The sequence below is a fragment of the Ambystoma mexicanum genome, chromosome 3q (genome assembly GCF_040938575.1).
Source record: "Ambystoma mexicanum isolate Mex_15411 chromosome 3q, UKY_AmexF1_1, whole genome shotgun sequence".
Classification (NCBI taxonomy): Eukaryota; Metazoa; Chordata; class Amphibia; order Caudata; family Ambystomatidae; genus Ambystoma; species Ambystoma mexicanum.
The window spans coordinates 526,163,353-526,190,954 of NC_090926.1; positions in this window are offsets into that span (position 1 = coordinate 526,163,353).

Below are 27,602 nucleotides of genomic sequence, written 5' to 3' on the forward strand. Positions count from 1 at the left end.
GAACTTACTGGGCACGGTGACATTGAGAACACGCAAGTGCATGGAGAAGGGAAAAAGGGGTAAAGTCCCCGGAAGGGGGAGAAGTGTAAAGTGCCAAACAGAGGAGACCAAAGAATGAAAATGAAGTCCAACGATAGAATAGGCATTCAAAATGTGGTAGTGCAGCCAGCAAGTGGCAAGGGCAAGATCATTTGGATAGGGCAAATCTGATGAGTTCAGAAGAAGGGTGGGGGACTGTATGAGTACATATACAGGACCCATTGCAATGGGAGGCCTGGAGTCAGTGCAGCAGGGAGGCAGATTGAGCAGGTACCTGGGCCCGAAGGACAGAGGGTGTCCAGGTGCACAGTGCCAAGAGAGAAAACAGTTTAGCTGGGGAGAAGAGTGGCTTCATGTGCTTCCGGAAGCAGAGATGTTTCTCCAAGTTTCAACGCGGCAGGTAGGCTGTTGCAAAGGGAGGTCCCAGCCGTAGACACAGATCTTCCCCCAGGACTCGAGAGGGGAGGTATTGGCAGAGGGATAGTTGAAGGTATTTTGGACCGAGGCCCCAGAAATCCTTGTGCACAATGCAGAGGGTCTAAAATGTTATCCTTCCATCCACTGGTAGCCAATGAAGGGATTTCAGAGCTGGAGAGATAGGATCCCAGGGCTTGAGGCCAAGGACAAGTCATGCAGTCCTGTACTGGATTAGTGGCAGAGGGCGGAGTGTGGAGGCAGGTAGAATTTTGAAAGAGCCTGTCACAGTAGTCCAACCTTGAGACAACCAGAGCTTGAGAGACTGTGAGCGTGTAGGTGAACAAGAGGAAAGACACAGTACCCCTGAGGAGATTAAGCAACAAGTTAATATCTCAAGAGACATCAGAAATGTGTACAGAGAAGGAATGTGTGGAGTCAAAGGTGACCCTGAGGTTGTTGGCCTTGCAGGTGGGGGTAGGAGGAGGGCAAAGGGAGGCAGGCCAGAGAGTGAGGGGAAAGGATGGTGAAGGTGTACCGATGAGGGGGATGTCACTCTTGCTGGCATTTAGACAGAGATTGTTGGCAGTACACCAATTTCAAATGGCAATTAGGCATTCAGAAATGAGGGAGGGAGAAGAGGTGGCCGATGACAGCCTGAAAATGAGTTGAGTGTCAGCAGCATAGCAATGGAAGTTGTAGCAGAAAATGAAAATGCAGTAGGCGAGAGCTGCCAGGTGCTGTTTGAAAAGCCAGGCCGAGAGGTAAGACCCCTGGTGAACACCACAGGTAGAGAGGCAGACTGATGCAAGGAAGGACACAAGTTGTAGCTGGGAGGGTCACATACACCAAACACCCATTTCATTGAGTAACATGCATCAGTGCTCACCGGACGATGCATCATAATCCATCCTCTCTTCCACTCCACAGATTTGTTCTGCCGGGATGAACTCTGCAGCGATCTCCTAATGCTGAGTGAGTTCATCCTCCTCTGGTGCTGGCCCACCACCAGTCACCTGAGACATGGCATAATTGGAGGCACGCTTTTGTTTTGCACAGTGTCGGAGGTCATTCCAACGCTTGTAGAAGTCCTGAGCCGTGCAGACCTCGAATACCATGGCTGTCACACCATCCGCAACATGCTGCCCGTGGACCCAAAGCTGGCGAGGCGTTGTATGGCACTGTGGGCCCACAAGCATATCGCGTTGGTGTGCTGACACATAGTCCACAAGGAAGTCCAGTTCCTGCTTGCCGAAAGGCTTCTGCCTCGACATTCTGGAGGCCGGAGCCATGTCTGGGGTCTCAGCCTCTTGCGCAGGAGCACACTTCCTCCTTTTTTGCAGTGGTACTGACCCTGAGTGGCCAAGTGGCCCTGATCAGTGGGGGCGGTGGTGCTGGTGGACTGGAGCAAGGGAGTGGGTGTTGGAATGAGGACAGAAGGTCTGGCTTGGGTCTGACTCACTGCCAGGGTGGTGTTGGCTGCATCTTCCCATGCAGTTACCACCAACCAGCTGCTTGGGGCAGCAGATGTCATAACTGCCCCAGATATGTGTGCCCCGGTCACAGCTACACTGGACACACGTGACCCGCACCTCCTGACAAGATGGAAATCGTCCAGGGAGTCCTCATCACGCATGCAATATGCGCTGCCCGACCCCGAGCCTGGGTGGTGGTCCCCACAGCTGCACCTGCAGCTACCACCACCAGTGGGCCCGTGCCAGCAGATGAAAGTTGCTGTTGGGTCATATGGGCCCCAGCTGCATCGCCAGGAGCCACACGGGGTGGTGGCATGTCTGCACCAGCACATGGCTGGGCATCCTACCCCAGTGGGGCACCCGCCTCTTCCCGAGGATGGCCAACTTTGCCGCTCTTACCCTTTGGTGGCCTCCCAACTATAGAACAGATGGTAAATAGCCAATGGGAGGTGCACTCAACAATTATCCTGGGTAAATGAGTTGAAGGGGGCAGGGTACTGGATGGAATAGGTACCCCTGTGCTCCTGCAAGGCTTCTGTGACCCCTGTGGAAAAACTATGGGTCACGCAATGCTCAGGGTCCCCCCAAAATAAATAAATAAAAAAACATTAGAAAAAAAAGAAAAAATAAAGTAATAATTCAAAGTAAAAACATGCACGCGACCCCAGTAGCCACGTGCGTGGATTTAACCTCCAGGAGTATGTATGGTGTGGTACCCAGGGACAAAAAAAGCACATACACGTGGAACACGCAGGCTACTATGACCTCAAAAACATATGCGATCCACAGTGGGAACCACAGTGGGAAAAATAGTGTGCGTGACTCATCATCTGCCTGGTGTGGAAAAGAAAAAGAAAAACACATGTGTAGGCTACACCCCACCAAAAGAAGAGGTACGAACCTCAAACGCTGTGAAGAGATTGCGTGTTAATCCAGAAGAGTAAGCAGATTCGTCGGTCTCCACGAAAAGCACGTACAGTGGACTGCTTCCCTGCTGGACCTTTAACCCGTGCTGAAGGTAATGCCTGCGGACGTAACATCACTGGCGCACTTACGTGCTAAGGCCCTTTCCTCCAATTAGACGCAGACATGCTGTTTTTGCACATGCCGCATCACTATGCACCCGTGCTGAGGGAAACGCCTGCGCACTTAATGTCACTGGCGCACTAATGCGCGAAGGCCCTTTCCTCGAATTACACACTGACATGCTGTTTTTTCACGTGCGGATTCACTCTGCATAAAGCTGGCCAAGCGACAACACACGGAAGACCATGCTCCTGTGTCAGTCATCATTGCCTTAGTCATGTGTCACTGCTGTGCGGGCATGTGTTTGGGTGCATGCTTGTGTACTTCTGTGCATGACATGCCATGGGGCCTGTACTGGGAAGTGGGGAAAATGGATGGGTGTGGAGTTGCACTGTGGGGGGAGCAGCATGGGGTGGGATTTGGGTGGACATTTGCTACATGCATGTATGTTGTGACAAAGTGTTGGTTGGGTGGACATGAGTTGGGCCTGCTGGCAGGTTGCGGTCACTGGGGAAGGAAATGAGTCAGGGCCTGCTGGCAGGTTGCCATCACTGGGGTGGGAGGGGACATGAGTCGGGCTGCTGGTAGGTTGCCATCACTGGGGGTGGAGGGGACATGAGTCGGGGCCTACTGGTAGGTTGCTGTCACTGAGGGTGGGGAGGGACATGAGTCAGGGCCTGCTGGCAGGTTGCCGTCACTGGGGGTAGGGGGGGCATGAGCCGGGGCCTGCTGGCAGGTTGCCATCACTGGGGGTGGAGGGGACATGTGTTGGGGCTCCCAAGTGCATGGTGACATGTGGCCTGCCTGCAGGGCATGGTCAGGGGTTGTAGGGGTGTCCCCTGTGGTGTGGGCTGCCTGCGGGGCATGGGGAGGGGGGATGGCACACCCGGGAGGTCCCACACTGGCAAATCATGTGTGAAAGTCCTTGCACACCCCCGGAATGCGCGTACCCTGTTCACGGCAACCCTTTCGCATGTGAAACACCTCATGCACAACCAGAATACACGTACCCCGCTCGTGCCAGCCCTATCGTGTGTGAAAGTCCTTGCGCACCCTTTGGAATGTGCTTCCCCCACTCACGCTAGCCCATTTGCGTGTGAAACTTATTGCACACACCCAGAATACACCTACCCCCCTTGTGCCAGTGGAATCACATGAAAAGCACACTTGCGTACTTCCATATTCGCACACCCGTGTGGTGAGGGGCCACATACGCCCCCTGCAGGCAGCCCACACCACAGGGGAGTGCCCTACAACCCTGGACATGTCACACGAACATCCCATCCCCCCTGACCATGCACCGCAGGCAGCCCATCCACCCTCCCCATGCCCTGCAGGCAGCCCATCCACCCTACCCATGCCCAGCAGGCAGCCCATCCACCCTCCCCATGCCCCGCAGGCAGCCCATCCACCCTGACCATGCCCCACAGGCAGCCCATCCACTCTGACCATGCCCCACAGGCAGCCCATCCACCCTCCCCATGCCCCGCAGCCAGCCCATCCACCCTGACCATGCCCCACAGGCAGCCCATCCACCCTGACCATGCCCCGCAGCCAGACCATCCACCCTGACCATGCCCCACAGGCCGCCCATCCACCCTCCCCCTGCCCCGTAGCTAGCCCATCCACCCGGCCCATGCCCCGTAGCCAGCCCATCCACCCTGACCATGCCCCACAGCCAGCCATCCACCCTGACCATGCCGCACAGGCAGCCCATCCACCCTTCCCATGCCCTGCAGGCAGCCAATCCACCCTGACCATGCCCCACAGGCAGCCCATCCACCAGCCCCCTGCCCCATAGCCAGCCCATCCACCCGCCCCATGCCCCGCAGCCAGCCCATCCACCCTGACCAAGCCCCACAAGCAGCCCATCCACCCTCCCCATGCCCCTCAGCCAGCCCATCCACCCTGACAATGACCCACAGGCAGCCCATCCACACGCCCCATGCCCCAGCAGCCAGCCCATCCACCCTGACCATGCCCCACAGCCAGCCCATCCACCCTTACCATGACCATAGGCAGCCCATCCACCCACCCCATGCCCCGCATCCAGCCCATCCACCCTGACCATGCCCCACAGCCAGCCCATCCACCCTGACCATGCCCCACAGGCAGCCCATCCACCCTCCCCATGCCCCGCAGGCAGCCCATCCACCCTGACCCTGCCCCACAGGCAGCCCATCCACCCACCCCATGCCCCGCATCCAGCCCATCCACCCTGACCATGCCCCACAGCCAGCCCATCCACCCTGACCATGCCCCACAGGCAGCCCATCCACCCTCCCCATGCCCCGCATCCAGCCCATCCACCCTGACCATGCCCCACAGCCAGCCCATCCACCCTGACCATGCCCCACAGGCAGCCCATCCACCCTCCCCATGCCCCGCAGGCAGCCCATCCACCCTGACCATGCCCCAAAGGCAGCCCATCCACCCTCCCCATACCCCGCAGCCAGCCCACACCACAGGGGGGCTTTTTACACACAATTGGCCTGGCACAAGCGGGGTACGCATATTCCGAGGGGTGCGCGGCAAGTTTTCCACGCTATTGGCCTGGCACGAGTGGGGTACGCATATTCCGAGGGAAGCGCAGGGAGTTTTACACGCAATTGGCCTGGTGCGAGCCGAGTACGTGTATTCCGAGGGGGGCACAGGGAGTTTTACACGCGATAAGGCTGGCGCAAGCGGGTTGCGCATCTTCTGAGGGGTGCACAGGGAGTTTTACACGCGATTGGCCTGGCGTGAGTGGGGTATGCATATACCGAGGGGTGCGTGGGGAGTTTTACATGCAATTGGCCTGGCGTGAGCAGGGTATGGTTATTCCGAGGGGTTTGAGGGGAGTTTTACACGTGATTGGCCTGGCGCGAGCAGGGTATGCGTATACCGAGGGGTGTGCAGAGAGTTTTACACACGATTGGCCTGGCGTGAGCGGTGTACGTGTATTCCGAGGGGTGCGTGGGGAGTTTTACACGCAATTGGGTTGTCGCGTGAGGGCTAAGTGGCGTTTTAGTGCAAATTCGTTGTTGGGGGCTGCATGCCGGTCCACTGGCCTTTGTGCCATGTAGGGGATTTGTGCGGATGTTTTTGGTGCACGGGGCGGGTTTGGGGGCGTAACTGCCACTGCTGCAGGGTCGCTGCGCCATGCTGCCCCTTGGCTGGTTATGGATGTTTGAATCCATGAATACGCGGTGCGTCAAAATGGGTTTTGGCGCACGTGGCTGGCACACGGTCCCTCTCTGCACTGCCCACGTGCGCTGAATCTGCACTCAATTCTATGAATTACCCCCATAGTCTTACCTGCTCTAGCTTTTCTTTCTTTCCTATGAAGTTGCTGTTTAGTAGGCATTTTGTTGTGTCTGTTTGGAAAAGAGTAAGGCTGTATTGGAAAGATGTGCAATGTATATGCATGTATGGTGCATGGGAGTGTGGTTGTGATTGTAGATCTGAATAGAGTGCTGTTTGATTTTGAGGTGGTATATCAGGTGCGGTTGGAAATGTTGTGAGAAAATGAGTGTACATAGGTGTGATGATGTTGAGTTAGTGAGGAAGGTAGTGGAAGTGTGATGTAATCTCTATGGTGATTTTGCCTTTTTGAGAAACAGCGTAGGTGTTGCAATGGTGGTGTGTAGATGGGAATAGTAGGAGTGTGACTGGTGGAATATAATGGGTTATAGTGAAAGAAATGTGGGTTTGAAAAGAGTAGTCTGGGGTAATATATATGGTGGCAGCGTTCTGATATAACACACATATACCTGGTACATTAACGTCAGATGTGAAGGGTATTCATTTTGTCAGTTGTTGATTGCAGTCATGTGCTTCTTTCCTGTAATTGTAAAAGAAAGTTGGTGGTGATATTTGGTAATGGTGAAGTACTGTTAGGAAGGAGGTGTCCCATTTTAATGGAAGCAGGAGTGGTGGGGAAAAAGTTAATAAAAGTGGTGGTCAGTTAAAATTATTCCTTTTAGGAGCATTTTCATAAAATTTAAGAAATGTGTACGTGCAAGTGCAGAAGCTCTGTAACATTTTGTAAAAGAGAAGAAAAGTTGATGGAAAAGATTTGTAGGACACTTTAAAATGGCAGTTGGTGTGTATAAGTTTAATGTGTTAGCATATGCATACTTGCCAACATGATGCATTCTAATCTGTTTATGTTGTCATTGGGTCTGATTCATGGATTTTTTGGCACATTTCAGCAGTGCAAAGTCACTTTGAACTGGCCAAATAGTCCATGAATCGGGCCCATCGAGTTTTTGTTCGCATTATGCGACTTGTAGTTCCACTTTTATCAGTGTGAAAGTTGGAGCACAAGTTACAGAATGTAGAAAAGAAAGTAGGACTGCATAAACAGCTGAAAATTGGAATGGGTTATGTTAGGAAGTATACAGGTACTGTCAATATATTAAACTAGCACACACTGAGTGCCAATTACAAATGGTATACACATTTTTGTTGCTTTTACTTTCTTTTATGAAAAAGTGACACAGTGCTACTGGAAATGCAAATATGCATTTTTTAACATTCTTAAAAAGGCTTCCGAAAATATTTTGAAAAGCAGAGCATGTCATATGTTTATTTGATAAACATGTCACAGCTTCGAATTGTGAAGTTCAGTCATGTTTTTTTCTTTGCATTCTGGGAATTGTAATTTGAGTTTTATAATAAGCAAAGTCAATTATAAGTGACAGATTGCAAAGGAAAAAAGAAAGACTTAAGAAGCACCTATACATTGGAATGAGAGATGTTGGATGTTGTGACACAAAAATTGCCAATTCACAATGGTCTCCAGGTCTATTATGTATGGTTTTCCATTATTTGATGGAAAAGTGACACAGTGCCGCTCTCAATGCACGTATGCATTTTTTTAACTATTGTCAAAATGCTTGTAAAGATAAACATTTTGAAATGCAGAGCATTGTAATTGTTTGGGGCTTCATGTGAGCAGGTGATGAATGCTGCACTGAATGACACTTACTAGAGTGGTTAAAAAGATACAGATCTTATTGAATCTAGAAATAGAAATCTTGGTCAGTTGTACATTAGTTTTTGATGCAAATGTCTTTCATTAACAATCCCACACATCGTCCCACTTCCTGCGAAATACACCCACCCTTTCAACCAGTCACACACATCCATCATCCAGCCAACTACCATAATATTGTATACTTCTCTAAATCTTTAAACACATGTTTACCTATAAAATAAAAAAAAAAACAGATGTGTTGACTTTGTCAATGGTTGTTTCTCATAGTTGTAACTGTTCTCTCATCTTTCCCCTTTTTTCTGCAGCACACATTGAAGGTTTGAGAGAGCTGTTGTGCTTTAAAGTCACTGATGTGTCCTACTGTAGTAGTAAGTGTACTTTATTGGTTTGATGACAGGTTTATATGAATATATAGAAATAAAGAATAAATACAAACAATTTTGGTAGGCTGAGCAATGATACACAAACAAAAAATTGAGGTTTTAATCTAAGTGCTCTTTATTTGGGTATCTTTCACATGTAAGGGTTGGTTAAACACCTATAGTCCATTAGAAAATCTGTGGTGTTGGGAGATTACCTTCTTGAGTGCAAGCTGCTTGTATTACACCAGTTAGCCTGAAGGGGTCTTTCCACCACAGACGATAACGCCGATAAATACGAATGACCTTGCCCGCAGATTCCAGGTATTCACGCACAGTGAAAAGAGCAGTGAAAGGTGCACCTTGACGTATATCAATACATTACTATCAGTTCTAGCAACATGATGGACGTGGTGGATCTATGCACCGAAAATGCCAAAATGAAAGAAACTCTTTTGACTACCACATCTGCAGTGTTTTCTAAGACCCCAAAGGGGCATGCACGGACCATGGAGTATGATGGGGGCCCGGGAGGCTCACTGAATTCTGCTATCATTGTACTGTGCGGTTCATGATTCATTCCGCACACTTCATAAGTGACAGAGCCAGGATAGGTTATATATTGAGTCGTTTAAACGGCAATACCATGGCCACGGCAACCCCATATGTAAATGTTCATTCGGGCTCCATGACAACATTGATCATTTTGAGAAAGTGATTTTTGAAGTTTTTAAATTGCCTATTCAAGTAGCAATGGCAAAGCCAACTGATTCAAATTAAACAGGGAAACCAGGACCTCATCTCCTACATAGGGCACTTAAACAATTGGCGACATAATCCTCACACAATTTTGATGCAATTGAACATGTTCAGGAGGGGTTTTCACAATTGACTCAAACTAATGCTTGCCCACTGTCTTCAGGCTACAACCCTACAGGACTGATAGACAAAGTGACACAAATCGATCACTGCCTCTCTGAACAAAGGACCAACCAGAGATGGAGGGGCCCTGGCCCCTGGTCAAGGAACAGATCCAGAATCTTTGCAGATGAGACCCCTTTGAGGACCCTTATCTGAGACAGAGAAGTAACTTCAGAAGGCAAATCACCTTTGTGTGTACTGCATGGCCCCAATCATTTTTTGGGAACATGCCGCTTGTTGCACACCAACCCATTGGAAAACTGAATGGCCTGCTGTCTGACAGGAAAGGCAACAATAGCCCTTGACTGATAAATACCTTCTGGCCTGTTCCTTACAGCTGATACCCCCATCCCGTCTGCATTGGAAATTCAAGTGCTTTGGGACACTTGTAATCGTGCTGAAATAACCACGATGGCACTTATGTGTAGAGGGGCCTCTGGAAATTAGATTCATCAGGCCATTTTCCAGCAAAGGTGATACCCATTGAACCCAAACAAGAGGTACCATTTGTCTATGTTAGCAATTAGGAATTATGGCTTTGAGTGTACCAGAATGCACTTCTCACACAAACATCACAATTTATTTAAAAGCATTACAATCCACCCTTGAACATGTGACTTCTGTTATCTTTGGCAACAAAGTCAGATTTTGAAACTGGTGAAACATTACAGCTATATTAGGGATACATTGAATGCAGCAACAGTAAAAAGTTATAATAACAGCAATTACACAAATACAAACATAGGCATAACACAGAGTTCCTCCAACATCCGGAATCCAAGAAAACAACCAGTCACACCAATTACCGGTGTGGCATTGTGTTACCTGTTTCATTAAATATTTCAAACTTGGGATGTGATTTTCAATAGACTGGTAATGGTCACTTAAATTAACGTTGCACATGCCTTCATATGTGTTAGCACCAAATTATTAATAGCAGCTTGATTCTGCAAGGCTCCTTTCCTTATTATTTGGCCATCTGGAAGTAGCTACTCTAATACTTGAGAGGTATGATTGAGTCCTTTTACTATTAAACATGCTAACTTGATCAAAGATGTATAGCCCAAGCAGCTAATCATCAAATTCCCACCAATGAAAATGCAAGAGCCAAAACCTCTGATTCCGATTCCTATTTCGATTCTGAAAAGTGCACATTTGCATCACAGTCTGGGTATAGCCCTACAGATTCAAAAGTTAATCTTCTCATTCGATGTAATATGGGTTGTAAAGAAAACATCATTAATCCAAACTGCAGTAAAGCAAATGCTCCTCTGGAAAAGTTAGCCGAAATGAAAGTATGTATAATGTTGCCAAATGAAAAAAAACTGCATTGTCGGAAGTTTCATATTATTCAAATGACTAGCAGCTACAACTGTATAATTATATGACATTGTTTTAGTTTCATTGGTATCCAACAGACGCAATGTCTTGGTTTGGGGTCCTTAACCCAACCTCCTCCTCTTTCACTGTCACCAGCTGTCCCTCATTAACTTCTTTCCTTCACCTGCCTCTCCCCTATGACTCTCGCTGCCAGCCCCCCTGACTGGTGTGCCACATCCCTGTACTCCACCTCAGAAAACCTTCAATGGTGGAGACCTCCTTCACTTGGCTACTCTTAACACTCGCTCAGCCAACAAACACTCCGCCGGCGTTAATATCATCTCCAAGCCACCACCTCACTGTGCTGGTGGTGGGTTTGCCTTAATCTTCCCTGAGTGGGTTCCTTCTTCCATCATACCCTCCCAGCTCTACTCTTCCTTGGAGAGCCTGGTCTGCAAGTTTATCATCCCTCCCTCCACTTCTCTGACTATTGCTGCCATCTGCAGGCCTCCTGGTGCTACGACCCTGTTCCTCTCTGAATGGGCTGATTTCTATTCCTCCATACTCTCAACCACCTCCAACATCCTCATCATGGGTGATTTCAACATCCAATTTGACTCCCCTGTCACTGCATCCACTCTCTTTCTTGACCTCTGCACATCACATTCACTATCGCTCTCCATTTTCCCTTTTGGCACAACCCACTTGGCTGGACACACTCTGACCTCTCCCCCTGTGGTCACTCTATTCTCTTGGGCAGACCATTCTCTCCTCTCCTCACGCAGGGGTCCACTCAGCCCTTCGATTGGCCATCCAAAAGCCCTGACAACCTTGTTCACCTCGTTCACGGACATCCATCCGAGTGTCAGTTGCTGCCTTTGCATCCACCTTCATCCCCCTTGTCCCCCACCTCCAGACTGTACCACCATCTCTGCTCTCAGCAACTTCCATTTGGCCATTACCAACACCCTTGAGATTCTTGCCCCAGTAATGAGGACCTGCCTCCAAATGCAACACCTGGTATGACTCTGAACTTGCAGCCCTGAAATGCATGTGCAGAGATATGGGCTGCCTCCTGCACCAAAGGAAATATAGACTTTCCATCCATGCCAAGAAGAGGGCCCACATCCAAGCCTGGATATCTAGTGCATCCAACAACATGGCTGAACTCTTTAGAATCTGTAGGGAACGTGCCAAACCTTCCACAGTCTCCTCCCCCTGCCTTCCATTCCAGTCCCTCTGCAAGGCACTGGACACACACTTAACCACTAAAACTCAGGACATCCTGAGAACCCTTACTACCCACCCGGCCCAACTTCTCCCGCACTCCATTGCCTCCTACGGCTTCACATCTTCCTTCTTCCTCTCTCTCCTCCTTCTCCCTTATCTCACCTGAAGAAGTCACCAGAGTTGTCCGCTCCATGAAGGTCTCTTCTAAACAGGTTCCCCCGTGCTCTTCAAGAACCACCAAGGAAAACACTGGCTCTCTTGCTCCAGCACCCACTGATCTCTGCACCCACTCTTTTGGCACATGATCTTTCCCATCCTCCCTCAAGCATTCCCTTGTGGGCCACTCCTGAAAAAACGTTCAGCAGATCCTACCTGTTCAGCAAACTAGCGCCCTATTTCTATCACCCCCTTTTAAGCAAACTGCTGGAGAAGCTGGCCTTTCCTCAACTTACCTCACACACTGAAACTTGTTAGTGGTCTCCATTACCATCAATCTGGATTCTGAGCATCCAGAGGCACATAAACTGCTCTTCTGAACTTGAAGAACTGCTCATACCTCTGGACTCTAACTCTCCAGCTGTCCTCATTCTACTCAATCTCTCCTCTGCCTTTGATATGGTTAACCACTCCATCCTCATAAAAGAGCATCATGATACATTTGGTATCTAAGAGAGGGCACAGGACCGGCTTACCTTCTTCCTAAATGACCGTTCATCCCAAGTAATTTTGGGAACCTTCTCCTCACCTACTTCCTTCTCCACCTGTGGTGTTCCCCTGGGCTCAAACCTCTCCCTCTGGCTTTTCAAGACTTACATTGCTCAGCTAGCGCTCCTCATTTGCTCTGTCTCTGCTGGCTTCAAGTGCCATGCAGATGACACAAAACTCTTTTTAAAATTTGTTGCTGACCCTCTTCCATCATTCCTGACTGCCTATCTGCCATCCAGTCCTGGTGTGCTTCCAACGATCTCTGCCTCAATGCCGGCAAGACTGAGATCATTCCCATTGGGACTCCTGCTCCATCTTTTTTCCCCTCTCTCTGGCCTTCCTCTATGGGCTCTCCCCCTGCTCCTTCTTCTGAAACCAGAAACCTTGGAGTCATCTTCAACTCCTCTCCCTCCTTCCTCCCTTGCACACATGACAGTGCCAAGAAGTCATACTGTCAACTCTTCCTTCTCAAAGGAATTCTCCCTTTTCTAATTTTCCCCCAGAAGCTCAATGTTACCCGAGATCTGGTTCTCTCTAGGCTTTACTACTGCAATAGCCTTCTCCTGAATCTAACTTCTTCCATTTTACGACCCCTCCAGCTATTCCAGAATAGGGCAGCAAGACATATCCTTGTCTTAAGCCCAGCAACCACATATCTCCTGCCCTAAAAACTCTCCACTGGGGCCTGTTTACGGCACAGATTTAATTAAAATCTCTCTGCATCATCCAAAAGGCTGTCTGGGACCTAGAACCACACTATCTGCAACTCTCTCTTACTAAATACTCTCCCCCTAGACCTCTGTGGTCCTCTTGCAACAACTGTCTATGTGTGAAGCGTTTCGCTAAACAGAGGGCTGGAGACCAATCACTTTCTTCCGCTGGCTCCCTCTTATGGAATAGCCTCCCGCACTCTCAATGTCTCGGGAGGATAGGTGAGGGGCAACGTGCTGGTCTTGGAAGCAAGATGACACGGAGCACCACAGGTTCAAACCCCGAGTCCACACTTAGAAACCTCTGGGTATTAAGCATGTTATAAATATCCTATCATATCATGTATTGAGAAGGACCTCCTCAAATTCCAGAAACTCCTCAAGACTTTCCTCATCAACTGCTCTTTCCCTTCGTACCTCCTCTACTAATCTCACAGTCCCTGTGATTGGTGGTCAGGGCACTTATGCATCCCTCAGGGCCTGGCCTCCCATACCCAATTGCCCAAGCCTCTGCCTACCTCTCAGCATTTTCCTTGGAACTCTCTGGCTTCATTTCTGTAGGCTTGCACTTTCTACCCAATAGCACCTCCCATGCTATGCACTTCATCTGCTGCTCACCCATGAGCACAGACATTCCAGCACTTACCCCCACCCCGTTTCCCCTCTTCTAGCTGCACTTGCATGTTCTGAACACTCACAAGGCATAGTAGGTCTGTGTTTATATTCCACTGTATTCATTGTTTTTTTCAATCCCATGTTCCCTCCCTGTTGCCCTGTGGGCTCTTTGAAACAGAATTGACTTACTGTATAAGCGCCTAACAAATACACACATCATAAATAAATACATAAATACATGTGCTTGGAGCCTGTGAACACAACTTTTTCTCAAATACGGTTGGGTTTTCCTCTTTGGCAACGTTCAGCTGTTGACATTTGCCAAAGGCTTTTGGTTCACAAGTGATACGATAGCAAACGTCGCCTTAGGTGACATCATAAGTTACTATCTGAGGGAAGTCTCTCCACTGGCAAAACCTGCAATTCTCATAAATGGAGAAAGATTGATGCACATCGTAATCCTCCACTAACAAATCGTTATGCATAACTCCAAAAATCTTTCTCAAAATTGAGCATGCGTTGGCACAGCTACCAGACATGTAGTCAGCAAGTCTACTGTATTGTGCATGTCTGCCAAACAGAAATGCAAAACGTTTAAAACAGTCCATGCAAGATATGCCTACATGTTCTCTGTTTGGGCAATTGTCAGTGAATATCTCTGCTGTGCTAAAGTAATCTTTTGTACAGCCATCATCAATGCTTCTTGAGCATGCACCTTGTGTGTTCTCAACGCTTTGCGAATCCTGTTCTTCGAGCCTGTTGTGGCTGGTGTATTGGCGTCGGTATCTAGCAGCCTCTGTACATAATTTCTCATCATAATCAGACTCACATTTGTCTGCTGTGCAGACATGATACCTTATCTTAGCTGGACACTCCCGAATGGGGTGCACTTAATATCACAATTACATGAGCCAGGCACAGGTTCTACATAGCAAACCCATAAAAGACATATAAGTGTTGATAATCACTTTCTTAAGTAACATGTGTCTGCTGGCACATAGTCCCAATTTCTCTTTGCCAAGCTCCATTATCAAAACAACTTGGTCCTTGCCGGACACTATGACGTCTGCAGGTACAGGTGGGCCACTCGGATATTCTACCCAAACCTTTTCACCCGGGTTCATGCTGTCTGATGAGCCAAAACCACAGTTTCTATGAGTAGTTAACACCGTAAGCGGCTCATCCTTTCTGATCATGGACAATTTAATATGTATAACAATCAATTGGCTATCATGTCTCCCTCATTAATAAGCAGTGCTTGGTCTCCACTGTTATCAAAATACCCTTGATTTCTCCTTGGTAATAATCAGCTACTATTACTACCCCCAAGTACTTGGATGCCGTTTAAAGGTCATCCAGATCTGGGGGAAATCAATCCCATGTATTCTGCTGGAATCTGTACTACGATCGCAGTTTCAATCACCATCATACCTCTGGGTTATTATCTGATTTCTTTGTGAGAATGCAAGTCTACACCTGTGGTTAATGGGGTTGCACGGTAAGCAGCGAAGGCACCTGGCATTATCTCCAAGTACAATAAAGTCTCTTCAACAGAATTAGGTTGCATCTGCAATGCAGGTGTCAACATTCACATTAAGGGTGTTTCATTTTCAGCCAATGGTGTATTATTCAAAATGTGCACAGCATCAAACACGCACTGCCCGATATGCACACTTGTTCTTCCAACAAACCATTCATGCGTTCAATGAAACCTGCCGCTTGTGGGTGATAATGAATATGATAAAGCGACTCAATGTTCTTTTCTTGACAGTATTCCTGAATTAACTTCCCTTTGAAGTGCAAACTTGCAAGGACACACCGTAATAAAACGTAATATGATCTAACAGTTTAAGTGTTTTCATTTGTGTGGCTCTCTTGCATGGCAGCATCATCAAATATACAGAATATGTGTCCACAATCATACATGCATACTGACAACGTTTTCTGATTGGGAGAGGCCTGACATAATCAATCTGTCAGATTTGACCTGGCAACAGCCCCACTCCCTCTGGTCCCCCAGTGAAGTTCCTTTATGCCCCCCTTCCCGCACACAGGTGTTGACTGTGTTGATTGATTCTTCTACCCTGCTCCCCCTGGTCCCTTCCACCCTACTACTGCAGGAGTCTGTCAAGATATATTCTGGTTTCACCATCACCGTCTTGTGGCCAACGCTGGATTTGACTTGTATGAATTTCATTGATTCACGGTGCATCATCCTTTCTCAACTCTCATGTTGGACTTCCTTTACATCTTGTACTCATGGTTGCCCTGAATCATGCTATTCCATCTTCATTTTGTATCCTGGCTTGCAACATTATGTGTTGCTACTGACTTCTGCAATTGTGTTCCCTCTCCCCTCTTGCTTCTCCACTCTTTTGACTGCTTACTCTCTGTTCTCTCCTCCTCTCCCTTTCTCTGTTTTCCTATTTCTTCCCCTCCTCCCCTAACTTTCTTCGCTGCACTTACACTATCAGAATTGTCCATGGACTTAGTATGATAGCAACCTCAACTGTCTCCTCCTCCCTCTCCTTACTTGTCTCCCCCCTCCAGCACTATCCGAAATGTTGTCAGGCCAAATACGATAGCTGCTTGTTTTGTTCCTCCCCTCACTTTCTGCATCCCTCTACCTCACCTTTTGTTTTTCTCCGGCTCCACCAGAAATGTCGTCAGGCCTAGTATGGTAGTTGCCTGCCTGTTTCCATTTCCTTCCCACTCTCCCTCTCCCTTCCTTATCTATGTTTTAGCTCTTGCACTATCTGAAATGTCGTCATGCCGAGTACGATAGTTAATTTCACATCCTTACTGTTCATGGCCTGTAAGAATGTCATTGTATTTTCCCGTGTTCCCTCCCTTGCCTTGAAGCTCTTTGAAACACATTGTGCATAGGCGCTATATAAATAAACTATCATATCATATCATAACTTACCTCTTTGTAACATGCCGTGGACAATGTGGGGGATGGGCCTATGCTGCTGCTGTTGACACACAGGACATTGTAAAATTATTGATTTCACTACTTCTAAAGGGATACTGAGTTTGTGCCCACCTGCAAGTAGCCCTCTCTTGATTGTGCCCAGAGTTCTGGTGTTCCCACTTTACCAAACCCTCAAAATTGCACTCCTGAGCCTATGTTTCCACAGAGGAAATCTTGGTGTGTTTGTCTGCAACAGAATTGAACCAGTGTTTCAATCAGTCAGTAACACAATGCACATGATACACTGTTACCTTACTTTGCATTAACATTTACCAGATATCTTATAACAGCTCCTTTCCCAAAAATACTTTTTAATGCATTTTCCACCCATTCTTTTGCATATCAGCAGCCACATAGCTAGCCCATAAGCCACTGACCATGTATCTTTGTACAGATGACATTAGCCACATATTTCTTGTTTCAAAGCTTGATGAACTGCATTGAAAGCCCAAATTAAAAGCTGCCTGGAAGTGTCTCTGCTGGTCCTGTTCTCCATCCAGGTTCCGGCACATTACCCCTACCTAGATGTGACATCAGCAATACCCTTGGTTGCACACTGGAGCCCCTGCACCTCCTTACATTGGCCGCCACCATTTCTGTGGGATTATCAGGCTCCCAGCCTGCATTGCCTGCTCCTTCAAAGAAGGAGAAGCCTGATTGGATGATGTCTGCCCTACCTACCAGCCTACCATCAATCTGGGAGGCACAGCAGCCCTCATTGAATGTCAAAATTCCAGCATGTGTAGAGGTGTCTCTGGTGGTCCCGTTCTCCATCCAGGAACCGGTATACTACCCCTACCTAGATGCGACATCAGCAACACCATTGGTTGCTCATTGGTGCTGCTGCACTTCTTTAAGATGGCTGCCGCTGTTTCTGTGGAAGTATCACATGCTTCTCCAAGCAGAGAGTTGGGGGCAGATCTATCTCCATCTGGAACAGCCTCCCTGCCTCTCTCAAACTTGAGCAGAACAACCTCTGGTTCCAAAAGCAACCCAAGACCTTGCTTTTTGCTTCTGCTTTCTCTCTTCCTCTACCCTGCTGATGCACCTGACTGCTCAGTGCACTGGTCACCCTCTGAACTCAGGTCCAGGCTCCTGAATGTACAGTTGCCCTAGCACTGCCTCTTGGCTCCCCAGTACGTAAGGGTATGTAGCTGCAACCCTACAGTCCTTGCTCCCTGCACTTATGAGCCACCTGCTGGCTGCACTTGTGAGTTAACTGCACTTCCCCCTTGCCCTCCCCCCGGCGCGCCTCCCCTTCCCTCTTCTAGAAAATCTTGTGTACAGGCACATTATAAATTCATATCATATCATATCATATCATATCATATCATATCAGGCCCCTAGCAAGCATTGCCTGCTCCTTCGAAGAAGGAGAAGCCTGATTGAATGATGCCTTCCCTACCTCCCAGCCCACTATAAAGGGAGGTGCAGCCGGCACTCATTGAAGGCCTGTTTTCAAGCAAGGCTCTCTGGATGTGTCTCTGCCGGTCCCGTTCTTCATCCAGGGAACAGCATGATACCCCTACCTAGATGCAACATCAGCCACACCCTTGGTTGCACACTTGAGCCCCTGCACATCCTTAAGAGGGTTGTCACCATTTCTTTGGGAGTATCAGGCTCCCAACCTGTATTGCCTGCGCCTTCAAAGAAGGAGGAGCCTGATTGGATGATGCCTGCCCTACCATCAAGCTGGGGGCTGTAGTTGGCCCTCATTAAAGGCCTGAATTCAAGGCCGTCCTGATGTGTCTCTGCTAGTCTCAGCCAGTGATGCCTAGATGCTGTGATGTCATGCTACCAGCATCTCCAGTGGTCTATTGTAGATGGTAAGCCAGCTGTAGCATCACATTTGTATGCAAAGGCTGCTAGCAAAATGTCTGGTGCAATCAGGCCACCAGTATGTTCTGATCACCTCCCTAAACCCACTCCTTTCCTCTCCCCTTATGCCCTTTACTCAACCTGCCCTTATCTCCCACTGCCCCTGTTCTTGCAGAGCCCCTCGCTAACCCACCTCCCTCTATTCTATACTGAAGACTACTGCTAGCACCATACCCAGACAAGGTCTCCTGAGCGCTGCTGCAAACGGCCCACTCCAAAGTACTACGAGTCTCCCTACCAACTTCCTCTCTGCAAAGCCTAACAAACATTGCCCACTGCCATACTCATTAATGTGGACAGGCACATGCCCCTGCTACCTCCTGCCAGCCATGCCATTCTTCCCATTCTTAAACAAGTCACATTACACAATTGATGTAACCCCCTACCATCCTCTGCCTATCCCCAAGTCTGCACAACATGACACACTGCCCCCCCTACTACAATCTTACACAAGACAATCAGACTGGTTAGCACCGCTCTACGGCAGGTTCACCCCCTGAACCCTCCCCTACCAGAACTCCAGCACTACACGGCTGAAACCTTCCCAGTAGTCCACATTGCCACTGCCCATGCCTATAGTGCCTTCTCAATCTACCCTGTTTGGTCAAGACCACAAACGCATGCCTCTTGGTCATGCCACATACCTCTCACAGATTATTTTGGTAGCCTCCTCCCCAGCTTTGCCTGCACAATCCACACACAAGCCTACTCAAAGCTGTAGCATGTGCTCCCTTCACAGAAGAACATGTACACACCCCCTGACAGAGAGGATGGCTCACCTGGCAACCGGCTCCTCCAGCACCTTTTCAATGACATCCCACCTAGCATTGCTATAGCAACAACTTTCTCCAACTTTGCACAAGCCCTGGACACACTCCACTCTCGGATGCATGTAAGCCATGTGGCTTTCTCTACACTTCCCATGAAACCCCCGCCCCCTCCAGTGCAGCCTCTTAAACACTACATCTCTGCCGGCACATGCTCACAAGATCTTTGATCTCATCAAATATGAAAAGCTCAACCTCCTGACCCTCACTGAAACATGGCTCACCCCTTCTTAGGGCCCACTCCTATCCATAGCTATCCCAACTGACTATTCCATGTTAAACAGCGACAGAACACCTAAAAAAGGTGGGGGAGTCGACCACATCTTCAAGGATTCACTCCCCTTGCATTTATCAAATCCACCTCCACTACTAGCTACAAACTCCTTTCAGCCAAACTCACTAGCTCACACAATGCTCCAGCCACTATTCACCTCAATTATTGGGGGCCAGGCCCAACCCACACCTTCGTAGGGGACCTCCTCAGACTTATCACTTCAAACCTCAAGCCATCCACACAACTCTTACTCCTTGGGGATCTGAACTTGGGCTTTAGTGACCCAACCAATCCTGATTCCACCATACTTTAAAACTTGTTAGAAGCCCTAGACTGCACCCAAAGCATCACACAACCCACTCACACCCAAGAGCGCACCATAGACTGGATTATAGACTATAATAGGTCCGACCACCATACCATGGCATTCTCTATACCCACCCCTGCTGTACCTACCAAGCGTCTAGGCATCATGGCCATCATCATGGACTGTAGTTCTCATAACCTCACCTGTGACATCTTGATCCCCTCCTTAACCAACCTATCGCTCCTGTGTCGGATACCTCAACCCTAGTGGATCATTACAACACCTTGCTACACACAACCATCACCCACTTAGCTCCCCTAAAAGCTATGAAAGCTAATAATATAGCACACATCAACTCTTGGTTCACCCCTAGGCTCTGATCCATCAGAGCTTCAAAAAGAGCAGTGGAAGCCGCTTGGCGTAAAGAGCCTTCCACAGCCAGTAAGACTCTCCTCTCCAACACCTCCCTCCATTACAAACAATCTATCCTAACATCCAAAGCTGCCATCTACAATGAGAGAATATCCAAAGCCTCCTCTAGCTCCTGTGAACTCTTTTCCATCCTCAAAGAATTACAGACCCCCATCTCCTCTCCCCTTTCTATCCCCAAAGGCAATGCCTGGTGCAACAGCACCCAAGACACGCTCATAGGAAAAACTGTAAAACTACAAGAAAACATTCCTGCCCCTTCTCAGCCCTCATCCTATCCACCACTCCCCTGCCATCTCTCTTTTCTACTTCCAATTGTTAACACAACTATCCTTGCCAACATTATCAAATGTCTTAAGCCCCCCCACTGCAATGGAGATGCCTGCCCAGCCTCACTTATTAAGGAATCCGTAATAAACCTCTACTTCCCCTCATTGCTGCTATCATTAATACCTCCTTTGCCTCTGGTACAGTACCTGTCTCTCTCAAAGAATCCCGGATCACCACGATGTTAAAAAAAACACACTTTACCCAGCAACCCCTACTAACTACCATCCTATTACAACGGTGGCCTTCCTTCTGAAAATCATAGACAGAGTTGCCTACTTGCAGATCCAATCATTCTTAGAACAACACCACGTCCAAGAAACCTGACAATCGCATTTCCGGCCCACACATGGCTCAGATATGGCCCTCCTAGACCTCAACATCCAGCTTGATGCTGCCGATAACCAGGGGGCCCTCTCACTCCTCCTATTGTTTGATCTCTCTGCTGCGTTCAACCTTGTGGACCATGAAATCCTGTGCCAAACCCTGTCCACCTCTGCCCAATTTTCGCCGGATGAAACTAAATGGATCACCTTCTTTCTGGCCAACAGATCATCCAGAGTCTTCTCAGGGGAAGCACTGTCACCCCAACACCTACCTCCTGCGGCATATCTCAAGGATCTTGCGTATCACCTACAATCTGTACACCAAACCCCTACCCAATCACCTAGATGTCCTTGGCATCTCTTATACAATTATGCCACCGACACAAATCCTCATACTCCTCTCAGGCAACTATCCTACGTGCTACTGCATATTAACAGCATCTACGAAACCAACAAAACAAAAAGCATCACCAGCCCTCCGGCACACCTGACCAAACTGCACAATGCTTGCAAATCTTTTGCCATAGACAGACAAAAGATACTGGTAGCATCCTCAGTCAGAACTCCAGGTGTTTACCTGGATGCCTCACCTGCCAGACCAACCACATTGCCTTTTCAGCAGGGTATGCTAATAAACTCATCAATGCTAGCAGACTTTTCCTCTCCTTTCAGAACTGCCTTGAAATCCCCCGGAGCCACATAGGGTCTGAACTAGACTATTGCAACTCCCTACATTTTGGAACATCAGAAAAAAACCTGCACAAACTCCAAACTGTCCAAAACAATGCCCTCTGAAGTGCACTTGACATTGGCAGACATGCCCACATATCAGAGGCAAGGATGTCTGCCCATTGGTCCCCAGTTAAGGACAGAATTAAGTTAAATATGATCTCAATTACCCAGAGATGCATTTCCAATGAGGCACCCCAATACCTCACCGACACAATCAAAAACATTCCTCATCCAGATGATCAGATTAGCCTTCAAACACTGACTGATTATACCAAGATTCAACAGGAAAAGAGCGGGAGGGACAAGCTTTTTAGACTGTCTACCAACTCTCTGGAACAAGGTCCCTCCACATATATGAAATGAACCATCCTACTGTTCCTTCAGGAAAGATCTAAAAACCTTCCTTTTCAACTAAGATTCCTGTTTCTCCCCTGTACATCCACACCCCCTTCCCTTCTTCTTCTTCTGTAACCAGCACCTAGATGCCTATGGGCTGTGTGCACTTCCTAGAAATGTACAACATAAATTAATAAATAAATAAATAAAGTTCGGCAAATTGGCTGCTCTTCCCTTTACCTGGCGTTGTTAGGATTTTTTTTGTCTTGGGATTTTATGACACAGCTTCCCATTAATGCTCAGTTCCTATATAGTGAGCAGAGCTATCAGTGAACCAGGTATGTTCTGTCTGACCCACTCTCATATCTCCACAAGGTACTCCCCATTTAACTCGAGACCCATGCTCTTCTATCACTACCTGCGGTATATAGTCTACGGGTTGTACACAAGCCACTTGCTCATGTAGTTTTGCAACCCCACCCTTTCCTGATTTTATTCTGTCCTGGATATACCATTTCCACTTGATTATACTGGCTTCTTGGGTTGTTCCTAATCTGTGTGTTTTAGGAGAACTTAAAATGAATTGCATAATCAGGATTTCTGGCCTGAACATTACCATATGACCCATTGACATTTGTTAAGTATCAACAGGAGCCCAATAACACCCTATCGTTTTTTTCTCAAACGGAGTGTATATATCACAAGCCTCTGGTAATTTGTGACTCAGAATTCCCAAGGAAACCCGCCTCTGTCTTGCCATAAGCTTCAGTTAGACTAATTGCCTTGTACAGACACATTTAATTCAACTTCTCTTGACTTCAAAGGCCAAAATTCAAGCACATGCTGCACAGTGTCTTTTGCCCAATCAAACACTCTCTGTTGTTCCTCTCCTCAATCAAACCCATACTTCTTTCGCATCACTTTGTAGAGTGGAGCCAATATCTGCCATAAATGTACTATATACTGTCCCCAGAACCCAAACTGCCCTACGAACTACTGAGCTTGTTTCTTGTTCATAGGAGTGGTAAACCCAAGTATCTTTTTCTGAGCTTTCGGCACCATCCCTCGATGCACGTTATTCCACTGAATTCCCAGAAAAAACAGTCTCAGCTGGCCCTTGGATTAAGATAGCGTTAATTTCCCTCTCGTCTTTCTTCAACCCAACAATGATTATTTCCCATTGATCCCACACACTTTGTTCGTTTTTGCCCTGAATCAAAATATCATCAATGTAATGCAAGATATGTATGTCAGGTCTACACAGTATCTTGTTGGTATCTTGTCCAAATGTTCTGCCACCAGCCAGTGACAAATTGTAAGGCTGTGCAAGAACCCCATAGGCAACCGTGTGAAGGTATGCTGCTGCCCGTTCCAAGAAAAGACTTGGCAGAGAGAAAAAAAGCTTTACCTAAGTCTAACACAGCATACCAGGTTTCTTCAAACATGTGTATGTTCTCAATCAAGGTGATGGTATGTGTGACTGCAGGGACTAAAGGGGGAGTGCATTTGTTGGTATGGTATGGGTGCTTATAAAGCGCCGGCAGCCCGCAGGCATCAGGGCAATGATAAAAAACAACATGTAATGGTCACATTTGGAATTAACGTCTGTCTCACCGGATTCTTCTTTTGCTAAGCATTAAAGTTTACTTGAAGAGGCAAGTCTTCAAGCTCTTCCTAATTGTTTGATAGTTCTTTTCTAACTGTAATTTAGGAGGTAGTTTGTTCCACAGTTGCGCCGCGCAAAGAGCGAAGGATCAGCCCATGCCTGCTTTGAGCTTGTATCTTGGCACGTTTAGCAGTCCTCTATCCGCTGAGCGTAGTTGTCTCGAGGGGCTATATCTTGTAAATTGTTTCTTGAAGTATAGCAGAGCCTCTCCAAAGATACACCTGTAAATGATTGTCATTGACTTGAAGCTCACTCTGTCTTCAACTCTTATCCAATGCAATGATTTCCTTGCCTCTGTTGTATGCTCCCTAGTTTTTAGTTTCTTCACTAGATGAACCGCGTCATTTTCCTTGACTTGACATCTGGCATTGTCTTTTTTTGTTGCTCCCAACAACAATGCATTTTCATATTCTAGTCTGGATAGTACTATTGCTCTAGCTGTAGTTGCAGAATTTGCTTAGCTCAAATAGGGTCTAATTTCTTTAATGAGGCATATATAGTATGTGAAACAAGAAAAGTGACAGAGAGAGAACCCTACAGGGTGCAGCGCATGGATGGCGAGTTTAGGTGCTTGCTAATGGGCTGCGGCTGAGAGCGGTAGCGGGAACCTGCCAAATTACCCACAGAGTGAAAGATGAGGGAAGACTGGGTTTGCTCTCACACTGCGCACACAATATCAAATAGAAAGCACAATTTGCTGATTGTATTAAGTGATTTTAATCAACAACGTTGCAGCCTGACACGTGTTTCGAGCTTCATGCTCTTCTACTGAGGCTTAATCTTGGTTAATCTGCAAATCTTGTGCAGGTATTGAACCTTAATTAGAAATTATGTGGTAGATTTCCACTATTTTCACACTATCTCTTGTGTGATTCCCCTCTAGTTCTGTTCAATTCTTTCTAATCCACAGTAATTCTATAACTCCCATCCCTCTTTTTCATGGGTCACACCTGGTTATTTACAAGCATTAGTAACTATTTATTTTATTGTATTTAATGCGATACAGTTTTCAAAAATGCTTTACACATAACAAAATAATACAAACATGGAATGCAAACAATATATATACTTAGTAAGAAACACATATGAATTGAAACCTAGAAAAATACATACCAAATAATAACAATCTATAAGTACTAAAATAAACAGATTCCAATTGACTCATTTCCACTTATATTTTACTTATATTTGTAATCATCTTATTATTAACTACTTCTATTAATTGATTAATTCTTATGATTAATTATTGATGGGCACAGGCCCCACAGCAATTCCCTATACTAGTGGATAATATATGCAATCAAAGCAATATATGACTCTTTGCCCTTATTTTCAGAATTAGAATTATTCAGGGAGCGATAGAAATGTACACCAGGTACGGGCACTAATTGGGTTAATTAGGGTATGTTGTCTTTTGCCCTTAGCGTTGCCCAAGGGAGACCAGATACTGTAGTTGTTCCTGCTGCAGAGTACATACACTGTGTGTTGCCAAAAAGTATATCTGCAAGAACGCCTCCTATGTTTAAGCCACATACGGTACTTGTTCTTCAATTGCCTGGATATTAAGGAAAAAATGACAGAAGACCACGCAACCTTCCTAGTTTTCCTAATATACCCCCTTAATTTATGCTTCACATCCCTTATTGTTCTATCAAAGACCTTTCCAGGTTGTGATATTCTAAAGGCCAAATTTGTTTTTGATGCAGCATTGGAAGTAGCAAAAGAAGTTAGCCACCTTTCAATTTCACATTGCTTCAAAAGCTTCAAAATTAGCTGTGATCAGTTGGAATGTCACTCTTGTTGCATTCTTGATGTTTCTCTCTTACCAAACTATGCGACTGGCTGCACGGTTCACCTTTAGATCACCCATTGTATTAATATGGGATTTAGATCCCAGACCTCTGACTCTAAGGATCAGTGCTTCGTGGTCACTCCAATGGTTATGGTTAATAGCCATATCCTTGACCATAGCGGCTAATTTGCAACTGATAAATATATAGTCAAAAGTACTATATGAAGTTCCCTTCCTCCACGTGGCCTTCCCAGGGTGATCACTCTTAGTTCGCCCGTTAATAATCTCAAGTTCCCAGCTATCAAAAAACTTCAGCCAATTGAGTCCCTCAGTGTCTGATACTGTGTGCTCCATAACACTTCTGCATTCCAAGTCTGGATTGGTAGCTATCCCCATCCCACCAGTTATATGACAGTTGAGGTCCCCATCCAATTAGAATATGCTGATACTCAGGACAACCTGCCCAATTAACTAATAACTGATGAAGCTCCTCTTGGAAGGCTTCCCTGAGGCCCTACCCGGGTGGGTTGTATTTATTGACCAACAGTAGCTTCTCCCAGCATTCCTTTATAGGGAAGATCACTTCCGTGGCCAAAATACAGTCACCCTGGCTAGTCAAGATCCTATTAGATTTCAAAACATGGCTCACCTCAATGATCAGCCCACTATATGGTCTAGCTAGGGTAGCCTTTTTGCCCAAGGATTGATATATTGAATATCCATTCATGACTATAGCGGATGTCAACCATGTTTCCTGCAGGAGGAAAAACATGTTGTTATTGATATATGATAAGGAGTCTGACGGTGAAAGAAAATGCACAAATCCATGGGTGTTCTAAGACAACAAACTATAGTCTCATTGTTTGTGAAGGACTGCAGGTAGTGACTCAGCTAACCATTTAAGCATTACTTGAATGTCAGATAGATGGACCTCCTTTCCAGCTAGGAGGACCGGTTTATTCAGGTTAATCTTCCCTGAGTTGGCAAGTTTAATTGCCAATGAAGGGTCTTCCTGTTCATGATCAATGTCAATATCAACATTTATTGAAAGTAAAGCTTCATGGTCTTTACGAAGCAGTTGAGCAGTCGCTAAGAATTTGCAATGGATTGCATACACATTAGGATTAAGCCCTTTCAGAGGTTCAACACAATCCAATCAAAATCGCCAGACAACAAGACACCCAGCTATGGTATTAAATGGAGTCTAGTGAGAAATGCAGATCTGGCTAGCCACTTTCTTTGATGTTTCTGATTTAGATTATTTATGTTACAAACTTTACTCTCAGCAAATCTGATAGCGGCTAGAATTTTGCCCTCAGAGAACTGTACTTGCCCTGAGATCATAGGTGATATACGCTTTGACTTTTTTATTAGGTGTGGAATATGAAGCCACAGCCGGAGCCTCATCTAAAGAAAAGTCAGGCTCATGATTGTCCATATAGATGGTAGAAATCTCTCCCAATTTCTCAGGTATAATCCAGCTGGTAAATCTGCCAGTCCCTTTACTCGCACGCTTCTTTGCGCAAACAGCTGTTTTCTGCACTTTTTTAGTTTTCTTCACTGCTGGTAAAGTGGCCGGAAGAGGGGATGCCACTTCACAGGGTAAATTGCAGAGAGCAGCGCATTTCGCCAGTAGACGCTGCTTTCTTGAAAAGAAAGCAGCGGTGTCCTCAGTATTAGTTTCAATCATTTCAATGCTAGAAGGTGCAGGGTCGGGGGGGGGGTCTCAGCAGAAGTTGTATCATCCTCTGTGTCCCTTCCTATCTCCCGCTTCTGATGAGCAGGGACCATGGGTGCTCGAATATTCTTGTGAATGCGTCCACATAATTTGGGTAGTATCTTCATAGCAAATTGTAGTGATGCAATAGATGATTGTAGTTCCGCTATAGATGATAAATTGGGCATGGAGGCTTCATCAGGGAAGATTCCTCCAATTGGA